The following is a 16318-nucleotide window of genomic DNA, read 5'->3' on the forward strand; positions in this document are numbered from 1 at the left end:
GCAGAGAGGGAGAGAGGACACCGCAGGCCTGAATGAAAACATAGATGGTTTTGATTTGGGTCTACTGAAGTCCATGGAGAGACAGCTGGGATCCGGAGCATCTACAGGCGAAACAAGAGCTACTGGGTCTGGGCCGCGGACACGGGGAGGCAGCGCTGGCGGGCGAGGAGGCGGCAGAGCGCATCTGGAGGCGCGCGGCGAAAGGGGCGCGGCAGAGGGAACTTCTACATGCGCGGAGGAGAGGAAGAAGAGGGAAGGGTCTATAGGAGGCTCAGAGGGGTTGCCAGGGACCGGGGAAGAGGTGGGGGCTGCATCAGAGGACTCTGAGGAGATGGACACCAGCCCATCTGCTATCAACCTACTGAAAAGAAAATCAAGAGAGGAGAGAGGTGCTAAAGGGAGGTGTATTCAGAAGGTATGATAAGGTATGATATATAGGATAATCAATATATTTTTCGTCATGTGCGCTGCCATCACTGTAACATCGCTTAATGTGAATGGATTGAGGAACAAAACTAAAATTGAGCAGGTGATATCGACTTTTAATACAGATATAGTGATGCTGCAGGAAACGTGGTGGACGGAAAATATAATGAATGGTGTGAAAAGAAAATGGACTGATGTATTATATGTAAATCATGGTACAGAGCGATCATGTGGTGTAGCAGTATTATTTAAAAAAGACGTAGTGGAAAATATAAAGGTAATATATGAGGACGCAGAAGGGAGGGTGATTATATTAGAATTTGAACATCAGGGAGTTTTGTTTAGATTAGGGAATATATATGCGCCCAATGTAGAGAAAATTAGGAAGGTTTTTTTTGAAGGGCTAAAGGTGCACATGAAGGGGAATTGTTTGTTTGTCGGTGACTTTAACACTTTGCGAAGTAGGTTAGATACTACGAGCAAGATTTTCAAGTGTGACACAGCTAGAAATACACTAACAGAAATAATGTCTGGTGTGGATCTAGTGGATATGTGGAGAGAGGAGAATTCTGGGAAAAGAGGGTTTACAAGGAAACAAGTAGTGGCGGGCTGCTTAAGGCAAAGCCGGATTGATCTATGTCTGGTTAAACGGGAAATACGGAATTACATTAATAATATAGAACAGAAGTTAAATTTTTTGAGTGACCATGCGGCTGTGTGTTTTGATTTAGGAATAGAAATACAAGGGAGGGGTGGGGGTGTGTGGTGTTTAAATACAAGTGTACTAAGTGAGGAGAAATATCAAAAAAAGATATATGGGTATGTGAAAGCTGAAATGGAAAACTCAATGTTTAATGAAAATGTGGGTATGTGGTGGGAACAAGTTAAAATTAATGTAAAAAAGATGAGTATAAGATATACAAAGGCCAGAAATTATAAAAACAAAAGAGAAGAATGGGAATTAAAAGGGTTGCTAGCGGAAGAAGAGGAAAAATTAAAAGAAAATCCAGAACACAGTGCAGAGAAGTATACAGAGCTAGAGGCAAAGTGGGCAGAGAATGAAAGAAGAAAGTGCATGGGAGCAATAATGAGGAGCAAGGCGAAATATGCCCTTGAAGGAGAAAGGAGCACCTCGTTTTTTCTAGGCCTAGAAAAAAGTAAACAGAGAAGGACATACATAAGAGAGCTAGAAAACGAAAAAGGGGAAAAAGTTAATGACTTAGTTGGAATATTGGATACAGTGGAATCTTTTTATAAAAAATTGTATAAGAGTGAAGGAGTGGATTTTGAAAGTGTAAACAATGTACTGGAAACTGTGAAAATGAGATTAGATGAAGGGGATAGAGTGATGTGTGATGGTGAAATCACTGAAAAAGAAGTGAGGGAAGCGATTCAGGGCTTGCAGACTAACAAAAGTCCTGGGCTTGATGGTTTGTCAGGAGAATTTTACAGGGCTTTTGTTGGTCTGCTAGCACCTATTTTGTTGAAAGTGTACAGAGAAATAGAGAAGAATGGTGAATGTAATGAAGCAATGACCACTGGTGTCTTGACAATTTTATTTAAAAACAAAGGGTGTAAAACAAAGTTAGAAGGATATAGGCCTATACGTTTGTTGAATTCTGATTATAAGGTGCTTACCAAAATTCTGGCCAACAGGGTCAAGAAAGTAATTGGGAGCATAGTGGCGCCAACCCAGGCCTACAGTGTTCCGGGTAGGGACATCACAGAAACTGTAAGAACGATTAAGGATGTAGTAAATTATGTAAATTATAATAATGATGATTGTGCAGTACTCAGTGTGGACTTTAACAAGGCTTTTGACCGGGTTGAGCATTTTTTCCTAATCAGGGTCATGGAGGTTTTTGGTTTTGGGGAGAGGATGGTCAACTGGGTCCGTGTTTTGTATAAAGATGCAAAAAGCTGTGTGAAATATAACGGGTGTATTACAGATGTGTTTAGGGTGGAGCGGTCTGTTAGGCAAGGGTGTCCTCTTTCAGCTTTGCTCTATGCGATTTCCGCAGAGCCTATGGCCACATACATAAAAAGTTAAAAGGAAATAATTGGAATAGGAATACCCTACGGGGAGCAGAGTTTGATCCACCAATATGCGGACGACACTACCTTTACGGTGAGAGACATGGAGAGCATAAATAGAATTATGGAGTGCTTAGAGGTATATGGTAAGGCATCTGGAGCCAAAATTAATGTTGATAAGACTGAGTTATTGTGTGTAGGTAAAGTAAAAATGAGTGATTGTGTGGTTCCGCTGAAAAAAGCAGAGGGGCACATAAAGATATTGGGTGTGTGGATAGGGATAGAGGAGAAAGAGGAGAGGGATTTAACGTGGGTAGGTATAATTAATAAGATTAAACAGGTGCTCCAATTTTGGAAACAACGCACACTAAAATTGAAGGGTAAGGTTGTGGTGATAAATAGCTTATTGATGTCTAAACTGACATATGTGTTAGGTGCCTTGGATATGCCAGAGGCAATAGAAAATGAGATTAATAGGGTTGTGGCGGATTTTCTGTGGTGGGGGAAGTCACCAAAAATCGCCCACAAAGTCTTAATAGGTAAGTGTAATGAGGGTGGTTTGAATTTAATAGACTTAAAGGTAAGGAAGAAAACTGTAAGATTGAAATGTGTACAGAAATATATTTACGATGAGACCAAATACGGATGGAAGTGTTTCTTTAAAGAGAGCCTAGAGAAGGTAGGTAGGTGTGGTGACAATAGCTTATTTATGGGCTTTAAGCCTTTAATGATGGAAAATATACCGGAGATGTATAGGGAGGTACTACAGGCATGGGCAGAGTACCTGCCTAACATTGTATATGATTGTGTGGGACTGGATATGGTTTTAAATCAGCCAGTATTCCTGAACCCCAGGATATGCCACAATAGCAATGTATTATATAGTAAAATCTTCCTGAGAGCAGGGATGACACAGATAAAAGATTTTGTATATGAGTATGTGCCAGGTTTTCTCCCGGTGCAGGCCATTTATGACAATGTAATCGAGGTAGATGATGAATATCGGTTTGCAACTGTCGTGTCAAATTTTGAAAAAATTAAAACTGGATTGCCGAAGGAATGGAGAGAGATAATAGAGAGAGAGTGTGTAGGGAATAGGAGCTGTAGTCTTCCAGAATTAAGGGTAGGAAAGGGGGATGAGCAGAAGGGTTTGGGAAATGTGAGGAGTAAAGATATTTATAGTTTTTTTGTAACAAAATAAAGAAGGGTGCCAGCATCGGAACAGGTGTGGGAGAAAGTGTTTCCGGGGTTGGTGGGAGGATCAATATGGGAAAATGTGAATATAAAGTTTAATAATATCGAATGTGATCATAATGATTTCATGGTAAGACAGAATAGGGTCTATACAAAAACAGTGTTACATCATATAGATACACAGATAAGTAGAACATGTGATGTGTGCAAATTAAAAGATGAAAGTTTTATGCACATGTTCATTGAGTGTGAAGGCCTGCAGGGCTTCCATGCAGAGCTGAAAGAGGGCATGAGGGCGAGCTGGGGAATAATCAAATATACAGATTGGAAGAGATATTTTTTGTTTGGTGCATTAGATGGAAAGAAGGAGGAGAGAAATCTCATCAATTATGTATTGAGTCATGCCAGGTATGCGGTTGTCTTGAGAAGGCGAATTGCTTTTTCTGAGCAGAGAAAGGTGGAAGTATGGCCAATCTTTTTGAATTTAATGAAAAGGGATGTTATGTTGACAGAGAAATTGCTGAGTAAGGAGATATTTAAGAGATGGTTCATTGACAGTGGTAAATGTGTTAAGTTTGGAAAAGGTAAAGTAGAGTTTGGTTTTGGATAGGTTTTTTTTGTGGGTTTGTTTGGGTGGGATAGGGGAGGTTTTTTTGGTTATGCTTGATTTGTTGTATAGGAAATAAGTATATATAACACTGTTTTCTTTGTGGCTTGTTCTGTTTTTGTTGGTTGATTTAGGGAAGCGCAAAAGAAGGGGGTGGGCTATGCCTGGGAAATGTGAGTAATACATTTAAATAATATAGTGTGTATATATATATAGAAAATGCATAAAATGTAAACTGATTATTTTTATAATAAAAAGATTAAAAAAAAAAAAAAAAAAAAACTGTCGCCTCACAGCAAGAAGGTCCAGGGTTCGATTCCCGCTTGGGGACCAGGTTTCCATGATGCCAGGTACCCAGGTGGGGTATCTCCCAGGCCTTTCTGTGTGGAGTTTGCATGTTCTCCCCGTGCTCGCAAGGGTTTCCTCCCCCCCGATAAGATAAACCCAATAGAAAAACATGCACAACAACAGATCGCTAACGCTGTGGCGTCCTTGATGAAGACGGACAGGAGCACTTGGATTGGTCCCCTGGCGTGGCTCACGTTGACGCCTGTCTGCTCCCGGCTGCCCTTGGGGGGGAAGGACGACGGGATGGGTTAATCGCAGAGACGAATCGCATCGGCGATCCTAAAGAGACAATGCATGCGTGTGTGTTCTGGTGTGTGTGCTAAACTAACCACTGTGTGTACCGCTAAAAAACATTGAGTGTCGTTGCATGCCGAATAAAGACCTCTGCAACAGGTCCTGCATTATTATTATTATATATCTCCCTATCAATGGGTGCATGCAGGTAGGCTGTCTTCATATCCATCTGGTGTAAAAATCAAACTGTCCTCAGCTGCTTTCTGCATCACTACCCGTACACTGGTCAGATTGGCTGTGGGTGAGAATGTCTCACCGTAGTCTATACCTTCCCTCTGACTGTAACCTTTAGCTACAAACCTGGCTTTGTACTTGTCGTGGCCTTCAATACCCTCCTTGATTGAGTGCACCCATTTTCCTCCCACTGTCTGTCTACCTTCTGGTAACTTGGTAAGAGTAAAGGTATGGTTGTCCTCTAGGGACCTCATCTCCTCATCCATTGCTCTCTCCCATTTTCTTGACTCAGGGGACACCATGGCCTATTTAAAGGTCTGAGGTATTGTTCCCGAGAGGGATATCTCCCACTGCATGAGGCACGTGACGTCACCCTTGGGTGCTTCCCATCATCATCCTCTGGGGGTTGTTGACTGTCTGTCTGCACGTCTGTGCTCAGTACACTAGGCTGTGGTGTCTCTCTTTCTTCACACCCTACTCTGGAGTCCAGCTCTGGCTCCTGTGTCTGTGTCTCGTTCTCACAGGTTGTCTTTGTGACAAATTTTACTAGCCTGTGTTTTTGCACTTTCCCTTTACCGGGATAGTAGACTAGAAAAGCGGGGCTACCCTTGTCGTGCCCTACAAAGAGTCCTTTTTCACACCTGGACTCGAGCTTTCCTCTGTCCTGCTGGTAAGCATAACACACTGACCCAAATTTGTGCATTCTGGCTAGATCACACTTTTTTCCTGTCAGTGCTGTATACGGGGTGGTGCCCGTGTGCTTATTAAAACACCGATTTCTGGTGTAAGCGGCTTCTTGTACCGCATAATGCCATAGGCTCTTGGATAAGTTACCATCTATTAGCTTACACCTAGCCATTTCGAAAAGAGTGCGTCCTTCCCTCTCTGCTATCCCGTTCTGGTGCGGGGAGTAAGGACAAGACGTCTCGTGTCTGATCTTATTCCTTCTCAACAGTGATTGGAACTCTCTATTTGTGAACTCGGTTCCGTTGTCGGACCTCAAGCATCTTATGTTGCCATAAGGGGTTACATCTGCAAGGAATTTCTCCGTGGCCTGGAATGTGTCACTCTTTGCTTTGAGAAAGTAAACAAACACTGCCCCTGTACACACATCTGTAAAAGACTGTACATATTTAAAGCCACCTATGGACTCATTGCTTACTGGACCGGCTAGATCTGTGTTAACTAGCTCAAGTGGTATCTTTACTTTTTCCGTGGGACTTCTGTTCCTCGTTTGAGTGAACTTTCCCTTTATACACACATCACATTCCTTGTTAGGTCTATGCTTTTCACTGTTAATGTGCATGCCTACTGTCACCGCTTGCAGCTTCAGTATATCCTCGTAATTACAATGACCCATGATCTCATGCCATGTCTGAATATCATGACTGACATTACACATATCATTATCGTTACATTCTGTTTGTAGATAATACATTCTCTTGTACACCTCTATGTTAAATCTCGTACCGTCAGGTTCTACAAGGACATCTTTACCTTCATTGAAGAACACTTTGGCACCGTTTGTAGTAGCAGATTTGACAGAGAATAGTTCTTGTGGCCTGGGAACGAGGGTATGTAGAGAGCGTTCTTTAACGTCACTTTACACCGGCGCCCCTCACTGTTTATGAGGCATACCTGTGCGTCTCCTCTCCCCTGCGCCAACCCGAATGTGCGCTTCCCGTCTGCCAGCTCCATGCTATGTCTCTCCGGCTCGAAGGTGTTGTCAAAGTTCTTGAATTGGTTCCTGTCGTTGATGATGTGGGACGACGCACCTGTGTCCACGATCAGTCCCTTCCTTTAGACCTGCTGCTGCTGCGTTGACTGGGTGACGTTCGTTGTCTGCGCCCCGAAGATGATGTCCTCTCGTCCCGCTGCTCTCCGGGTGTCGTCTCGACTCACCTCACGTCCACCGTTGCCGCCATCTTGTCCACAGCGGCCATCTTGCACGTGCGCGTACCGAGCGCTCTGGTGGCGCTTCTTTCTGCACGCTTTGTCTGTGTGCCCCGTGCTTTTACAGAAACTACACCAAACAGTCTTTGTGCAGTTATCGTTCCGGTGACCCTTTTCTCCGCATCGCCAACACGCCAGCTCCGTCGGGGGTCTGGTCTTCTCTCTTGGTGCCGCCCGGGCCTTCAGTACCCTCTCTCCCGCCTCCTCGGCGACCGGGTGTGTGTCTTTTGAGGCCTCGAAGTTCCGCAGCTTGGCCTTGAACTCCCCCAGCGACATGTCCGCTGAACCGTGTGTCACCAACAGTGTGAATGGTTTATACATCTCCGGTAGTCCTCTCATAACCATCGCCATCATTAATCCGTCGCTCGGTGCTTCTCCTGCACTCTTAAGCGCTGTGATGATTTGTTCAGCCCTGATGATGTATTCAGTCACAGTCTCTGTGTGCGCTTTCTTCAGCGCGGTCAGTGTTATATAGAGGGATACGATCCGGGGTCTACCCCTGCCGATGTAGTGTTCTCTTAACACTTTTAGGCTCTCTCTGCCTTTGTCCTTTGTGTCGCGGAATATCAGCCCCAAGCTTGTGTCGTCTAGGAGTGGTGCCAACTCGCAGTATGCGTCGGCATTTTGCTTGATATCCTGGGCTTGCGCTTCCGCCGTTACTTCTCCCGTGGGGGACGTCAAGATCGTTGTCTTCAGTCCCACTCCGTGCATGCAGCACAACATTCGCTCTTCCCAGAGCTTGTAGTCTTCTGCCCTTCCGTTAAACGAGGGCCATTTGCTCCTTCCTCTTGTCGCCAGCCTCTTTTTGATGGTAGGCGTAGCTTTAGCTCCCGTTAGCCTTAGCCACACGGTGCTCCCGCTGCTAACCTAGCCTATACTTTCAGCTAAACTTGCTACCCTTATTATTTTGCTCTTCCGTGATCTGGGCCCATAACCTGTTGACAGAGTCACCTGGGGAGCAACAATAATGGGTTCATGACGACAAGGTCCTTCTTTAGCCTTTAACACTTTGGATGCCACCAGGGGCGTTTTTAGGGTTAGAAAACATTGGGGGCTTCAGCCCAGGGGGGTGGAGGGGTGGGTCACCCCCCCCCCCCCCCCCCCTTTTTTTTTTTTTTTTTTTTTAAGCACAGAAATACGCAATTTTAGATTAATTAGAGATGAATACTGAATAACTAGAATCATTAGAGGTTCTCAAAGTGAGGTCCAGGTCCATGAGAGGGATATGGGCAGTCCCTAGAAAATTCAAAGTTAACAGGACCAAATCATCAGTTTCTTATTTATTTATTTATTTATTTAGCCAGATAAAACATTGATCTGGTCCAAGAAGCCCCAACAGGAGTACAAATATACATATATACACATATATATACATATAATATATATACATATACTGTACATACATACACATATACACCAATAACAAAATAAAAACACAGTTAATTGTAGATACACAATCAGGTTTAAGCACTATAAAAATGCAGCAGGTGAGTTCACCTGTCTTCAACCAAAATGGAAGGAGAGTGAAGTACTGTACACAGAGAACGTGAAAATATACAATACATTCACCAAACACTACACAAGACAACCAATGATGCAGACTGATGAAAATATACATTTTCTCCCATTTTCCCAAATCAGTCAACATGGAGAATCACAACAAAAAATTATCTTGCCAGATCCAGCTAGGCAAAGAGATAATGTCTAGTATTTTCTGTTTACATTTTTTCAAAAAAAAAATTGTGTTACTGTAATTTTAACCTGTACTGGATACAGTATTTTATGTTTGTCTGATATTTGCTGAGCTTACAGTGTTATGCACATAGTAGCATGAAAACTGGGACATGTATTGTTGTGATTCTCCATGTTGAAATGTTGACTGATTTGGTTATATGGAGAGAAAATGTTATTTTTTTCATCAGTCTGCATCATTGATTTGGGTATATGTAGATAAATTAATTATATTTTCATCAGTCTACAGCATTGGTCTTGTGTAGTGTTTGGTGAATTTATTGTATATTTGCACATTATCTGCGTACTTCACTTACAGTACTCTAATCACTGAGAAGTAGAATTGCTAAATGTGTTTTAGGTTAAGCACAGCAGTGTGTGTAACTGGTTCAAACAGAATTAAGTAATTATGTAACGTGTGTTTCATATGGTAACAAAATTAGTGTATGGTTTTGACAAGTGTTTAATTTAGCAAAGGATCTGAGGTGTTCTGATAATTGTGTGTGTGGTTGTGCTAATTGTGTGTTTTGAAACACCGGGCCCCGTTTTCAAAATCATGCTTAGGCAATCGAAAAAAAACTATTGTGTGTTTCATTATATACATATGTTTCAGTCTTCTTATTAAAAAAATATTCGATTTTTGGGTCTTTTCCTGCCTTTGGTCCGCTTTGCATTCACATCTCAAATGAACCGCAGCAGGGTTCACTTGCAAGAGTGAATGAGCTTTCACACCACCCCAAACCAACCGGACTATCCGAGGTTCGATTAAAGCTTATTATAGGACACTGGACATGGGTATGGATGGCTCCAGGTGCTGCTGCGTTAAAGTGCACATCTTCAATATCTGTACTATTTAAAAGCACAGTGCAGGACACACTCAAAGGTTATCGCACATCAGAGATGGCAGTGGACATGTATGACAGGACAAAGGCCATATGTAATGGCCTTTGGATTGAGGAACATACTACCAGCCAAAGGAGGAAGCAGAAAAGGATGGACGAGTATGTAGTTGAGTCATCTTGTGGCACAAGCTCAGACCTCAGCTCAGGAGATCAGCTGAGACAGAGACTGTTCTATCCAGTCGTCGACAGAATGCTGCAAGAGCTTGAGAGCAGGTTCTCATGAGTTGGATAACAATTTATGAGAGGCATACAGGCATGTTATCCAGCCTCAGACCAGTTTCTCTCAGTGGAATTGCTGCAACCCCTCGCCACACATTACAATATCCAACTATTGCCAGAGGAGATCACAGTTGCAAAGTGTTTCCTGGTCAGGACACGCAGAGATGCAGTCCCTACTATCCAAAGTGTCTTTTCCCTCCTGGATGATAATAATAATAATAATGCATTTGATTTATAAGGCGCCTTTCAGGACACTAAAAAAAAAGTCCACAAATCGGTGAATGAAAGAATTATAGGATCAAATGAAAACTACTTACTAAAAATGTTTAAAAGTACAAAAAACCAACAAAAAATACCAAACACTAACAAACATTCAGCACAGACAATGGGGATGCTGACATAAAAAAAAAAAAAAGTAAAAAAAAAAAAAAAATGTAAACAATTTTATTTTTTTTTTTTTTTTTTTTTTTTTTAGATCCGGGGCTAGGAGAAAAACATCCGGGGCTAAAGCCCCGGAAGCCCAGGGCTAACGACGCCACTGGATGCCACGCCCGAGATTTCTCGGGTTTACCCCCCCACGGGTTGAATGCCCATCACGAGAATACTCAGTTTTTTTTTATATTTTTTTTATTAGCGATCTGAAATCATATTGCATCAAGCGAGCCTACCGTTGGAGATCCAGTCACCCCAGGCGCTCAGATGTGAAAAAAGCGCCCCCTATCGTCTCCCAGATGGTAAATCACCCTTTTGGATTGGACTCAATGAAAGTGAATGGGAGAAAGGATTTCTGACTCCACATTTTACTTCTCACTGATGTAACCGGGGTCTACCAGAGTTCATTCTGGAGCCTTGGTGCCGCGGCGAATATGTGTTTTACTGTATACACGATGGATCAATCAAATGAGCGATTTTTCCGAATGGCGATCGGAAATTGGAATAAACCATTTGGATACCATCTGATCTCAGGTAAGGAATCTATGTTATCAGTCTTAGGATAATCAGACTCGTTTTCACGGATATATAAGCGTTTCCCCTATATGTGATATGGCTGTTTTGACTGTAAAAGCCATCAGGAAATAAGAGCAGCGATTATCAGCGCGCGGCACGAGCGTGCGTGCGCACACATATACTATCGATTATCTAGTGTTTATTTGAAAACTATTCATAAATAGGCCGACAAATGACAACGTTCTAGAATATTCCAGTAAAAGACGATTATCATAGAATGTGTTGTTTTTTCCGCGAAAACGAGTGATTTTCAAAATGCTATCAAACTGAAATGAAGCGATAAAAAAACAATCTGCTTTGACAATGTTGACTGGAAAATGAGTCTTTGATAAGCGACGGGCAGATTAGACACATAGCCATAATTTAAAACATAGATTAGGCGATATCAACGTTAACATTGGAGTGGATTTGGGCATTCAAGGGGGTAAAAAGGAAAACACGGCTGGCTCTCAAAGTGTTAATCGTCATGGTTTATTTCACATTGTATATGCACCATGAGACCAACTCTCTCTGTGAGCGGTAGATGAGGAAGATGATCGAGGGGGAGGGAACAATCCCTTTTATACTCTCTTACCTGATGTCAGCTACAATAGCTACGTCTCCTTGCGCCTATAGTGCCCTCTTGTGGAAACAGTTAAGCAGTTACATACTATCATATTAACACATAAACTCAACATACCCGATGTCAAATGAGCCATAGTATTGCATATATAGCTATAACTATTTAAATAGTTATAGCCCTGCAAACAAGGTGAGCGACTCCCACCGTTTACAGTGATGGCGTCAGCTGCTAAGGATGAGGCTATTGCGTGGCAGTCAATGTGTTAATGCAGAGCGCCACTGGTGTAGTGTGTGTGTGTGTGTGTGTGTGTGTGTGTGTGTGTGTGTGTGTGTGTGTGTGTGTGTGTGTCTGCCCGAGGGGTCGCATCTTAACACAATGGAAGCCAGAGGTCGCTATGGGCGTTAGGCCGTTTAAGCCAGCGCTTTGTTCAATGGAGAGAATGCCATGTTTGCGAGTGCTAAAACTATTGTCGTTGTCGATTGTCAGTGAGTTTCTTCTGGTCAACATGCAAAAAACGGATTATTTTTTCATCTGTACATTTCCGTTTTATACCGTGGTGAATATGAGTATAGTTTGAGTGATTCTGAGTAAAAGGAAAAGACGCGAAAACAGCCCTTTAGTTAAATCCACTTATCACATTGCCATTTTTCACCTGATTATCGAATCATCCTGAAATCAACGCTAGATTATCGTTATTATGTTTCCTCATGCACGCATGAAAGGGGGCTTGGAGCGGGGCGCCCATCCATGCCGTGATGTGACCAACGGGACACAGACAGCTTCGATCGTGGGAGAAAAAAAGATCGGATCAACGCAAGATTGGATATATACTGTCCTTACCTTGTCTCTGATGTAATGCAAAAAGAATAATCCAATTATCTGATCGCCATTCCAAATACGCTGCAGCTCGGCCGAGAAAACAAACGACATCGTTTCAAATGGAGTGCAATAGCGGCCGCAAGGCGTTAGGTGGCGGTATTGACAGTCTGCGATCTCAGACACATTCAGAACAGCATGCACAAGGTGCCTCAATGGATTATGAATGGCAATAGCGAATAAAAGAAATAAACTTTGTGTTGTCATTATTATTATTCAATTGTAAATAATAATAATGACAATGTGTGAAATTGTCTTACTTGATTTTGTCACTATTATTAGATACACTTTACAATTGAATAATAATAATGACAACACAAACTTTAACGAATTACATATAAATCTATAGTATATTAAGATGCGACCCTCTGTCTGTGTTTTTAAGGCTTCATCTGTGATCATTGGTGATTCTTCTAGACAGCTATTAAATATTTCGAGACTTTGCGCCTCCTGGTGGCACATAACAGAACAGCAACCTGGTTTCCCGTCAGCACCGCATTAATCCCGTCAACACAGCGATTACACCGCGGTAGTATGGTGGTCCATCACTTTTCTTTCACAGACAGGGCGTTCACTGCCTCGCCCTCCTGGCACACTGCTCCGTGCACATCAGGGGCGGGGCTAGGGGGTGGCTACTTGGGCTCAAGCCCCGAATGTATTCTGAAAAGCCCCGAATCTATTTATAAAAAAAAAAAAAAAAAAAAAAATTACAATTCATCATTGTTACATGAAAATATGTTTGCACCAGATTTAGCAGAGGCTAATTTCCATCTGTGGTCTATCCAGCTGCTAACTGTATTTGAGTGAGTTAAGTCTTGGTGTTATGGTAGACTCAGACCTAAGCTTTAAATCACAATCAACAAGTTGACAAAAACGTAATTCTTCCACCTTAGAAACATAGCTAAAGTACGGCCATTTATAAATCAAAAGGACGCTGAAAACCAGATCCATACCTTTATCTCAAGCCAACTCGACTACTGTAATGCACTCCTTACCGGCCTCCCGAAAAAATACGATGATAACTATTTTATTGCAATGCACTATTGCATTATTTTATTCTATTTTACTAACTATTTTATTGCACTGCACTATTTTACTTTGTATCAGTGAATCATAGACGCCTGGCCATAAGAGCATTCGGATCATCTCTGCTCTCCCACTATTGAACTTGGGGGAGCAAAGGTATGATCTTGCTCCACCACTTTTTGATTATATGAAAAATATGATATATCCCCCCCCAATATATAAAAGTTTTATAGTGAAAAGAGCAGCTTTATTGGTCAAGATTGAAGGCTCTATATTGCAGGAAATTGCACGTACAGGTTCATTAAATTCAAAAAAAAACTGACGTGGAGGGGGGCGTGCCTGACCCCCTCCAAACCACCCCTTGCCTGCCCAAAAAAAAAATAATAATAATAAAAAAAAATATATATATATAAAAAAAAATGAAAAATAAAGGGCACCTATCTGGGCTAAGCCCCGGATCTCCTACAATCCTAAATCCGCCCCTGGTGCACATGCTCACTGAACGTCATTGAATGTTGTCATGCTAGCTCACTGGCTTGACATTATCCTTATAGCACTCTTCAAGATGAGGTCCATTTCCCTCAACAATTTCTCCCGGATCTTCTTCTCATTAATCCCAAACACTATCTGATCTCTTATCAAAGAGTCTCTGAGATCACAAAAATTGCATGACTTTGCTTTTATCTTGAGGTTGGTGAGAAAGTTATCAAATGGCTCACCCTGGTTCTGTAAACGGGAAAGAAAGACGTACCTCTCGCACATTTTTCTTTGACAGGAAGTGCTCATCAAACTTTTTTATGACCTCGTCAACCTTGTCTTTGTCATCGAGTTGAGCATACACAAAGGTGTTGAAGACTTCTATTGCCTCCGTGCCAGCAGCATGGCTATTTTTCTCTCATCTGCCCCCCTGTCCACTCCAACAGCGGCAAGATACAGCAGGAATTGCTGTTTGAAAGCCCTCCGATTTGCATCCACATTTCCTGTCAGTTTCAATGCGCCAGGCGGTTTAAATGCTTCCATCTTCTTGTGTTGCTTCCTACTTTTGACCCAACTCCTGGTACCATGTAATGTTTGTATTCCACTATTAATAAAACAGATGTTTAAATCCTCATGCTAGCTTCAGCTAGCTGCTTATTGTGTTCACAGGTTCTTGTCTTATAGTTCTCCCGTCCAGGGGCGTAGCTGGAGATTCTGGGCCCCATGAAAGAATCTATTTGTGCGCGCAAGCTTAAGAAATTTGGGGCATTTATTTATTGATGAAAACGCATAATAGGGTTTTTACCTATACATTCGGATCAGCAGTTCAGCACCTGAACTGTTGGTGGGTGAGCCTAGTAAAGGATGTCGCATTGCGTTCATCTTCAATGAATGGACGGAATGAATTAACTTACTTAAGGATATTAATAACCCCCCCCCCCAGTGCTGGGCCCTTGGAATCATCCTAACCCCCCCCCCCCCCCCCCCCAGCTACTCCCCTGCTCCCGTCTTCCTCGTCTCTCTACCTGTAACCATGTTCTACCTCTAACAGGTCTCTAGAATCTAGATGTTATACTGCCACCTATTGGTAGCAGCTATGATAGTACTTATCATTACAACGCCTGCCTTTTTCTTTCTCTCATTTGACACACTTCTTTCAAAATATGATTACTGATATTCCTGTGGGTCCAAACAAAGAAATGGGGCAAGGTCCTAAAGGTAGTGTAACATAAATAATATTTGTGTCCATCTAATTTTCTGTGCTTTCCAGAACTCATATTCAGGCTTTCAGCTCCCACTGACCGCCACATAACTTGAACTGTGCACAAACACACACACACACACACGCACGCACGCACGCACGCACACACACACACACACACACACACACACACACACACACACACGCACACACACACACACACACACACACACACACACACACACACACACACACTCTAGTTAAAGGAACACTCCAAATTTTTTTGTCTCTCTGCATGCATTAGGCTTAGGGAACGCCTGGACCATTAGCCTAGCTTAGCTTCATCACTGGAAGTGGGTCATACATTTACCCGAGTTCCCTACAGTCACAAAATACACTCCAAATACAATCAAAATACAACTCCAAAACATTCCTGTAAACATGTTGTGACCTGTGTATTTACCACATCTCCCAGTCACACAAGTCACACGAGTCTCCCAGTCACACAAGTCACACGAGTCTCCCAGACACAAGTCTCCCAGTCACACAAGTCAAAAAAAGGTTTTAAAAAAACATAGTTTATTTAAAAATAAAGAGAGAGAGAGATGAGTATGAGTCCAGTATGAGGAGATATAAATATATTTAATAATTAATTATATGCCAATACCGACCCGGCCCCGGGACGTTTTGAGGATGATTCGCCCGCTGGTGGAACACTCCCACTTTGGCGACCTCTAGCGGCTTGAGTGTTTTAATACAATATAAATATAGATCGAATTAAAGCACTATTTGTTGCCTGTCGATTGCCCTTTCAGGCGACAAAATCCGTTCAGCGGTTCTCGAGTTACATGCCGATATGTGAGGCGTGCGCCAAAGTCTTTAGCAGACTTTACATTTTTTCGAATACCACTCCAGACTCCCGAGGCTCTATACCTCTGTCAATCATTTGGCGATCTCGAAAATGATTGGACAGGGTTGTAACCAATGAGTGTGGCTTTCCAATAATACCCCACATGGGTATGAGCGAATCAGGGATCTAGGTGAAAAGTTAAGAGCGAAAACAGGAAGTAAAAGATGCACCGAATGCATTGGAGTCTATGAGAAAATGGAAACCTGCAGACCTTTTTTCCTCACATTTTACCAAAATCGCTCTATATCACTAATTTCTGAACGGATTTTTATTAAATTTGGACTTGTACTACACAAGACTTCAGGCTATGGACCCATGGTGTTTTTTCTATATACTTTTGGATATTGCAACTACTACAGAAAAACGTGAATAACCG

This window comes from Notolepis coatsorum, assembly GCF_963971535.1.
Source record: "Notolepis coatsorum genome assembly, chromosome: 18".
Lineage (NCBI taxonomy): Eukaryota > Metazoa > Chordata > Actinopteri > Aulopiformes > Paralepididae > Notolepis > Notolepis coatsorum.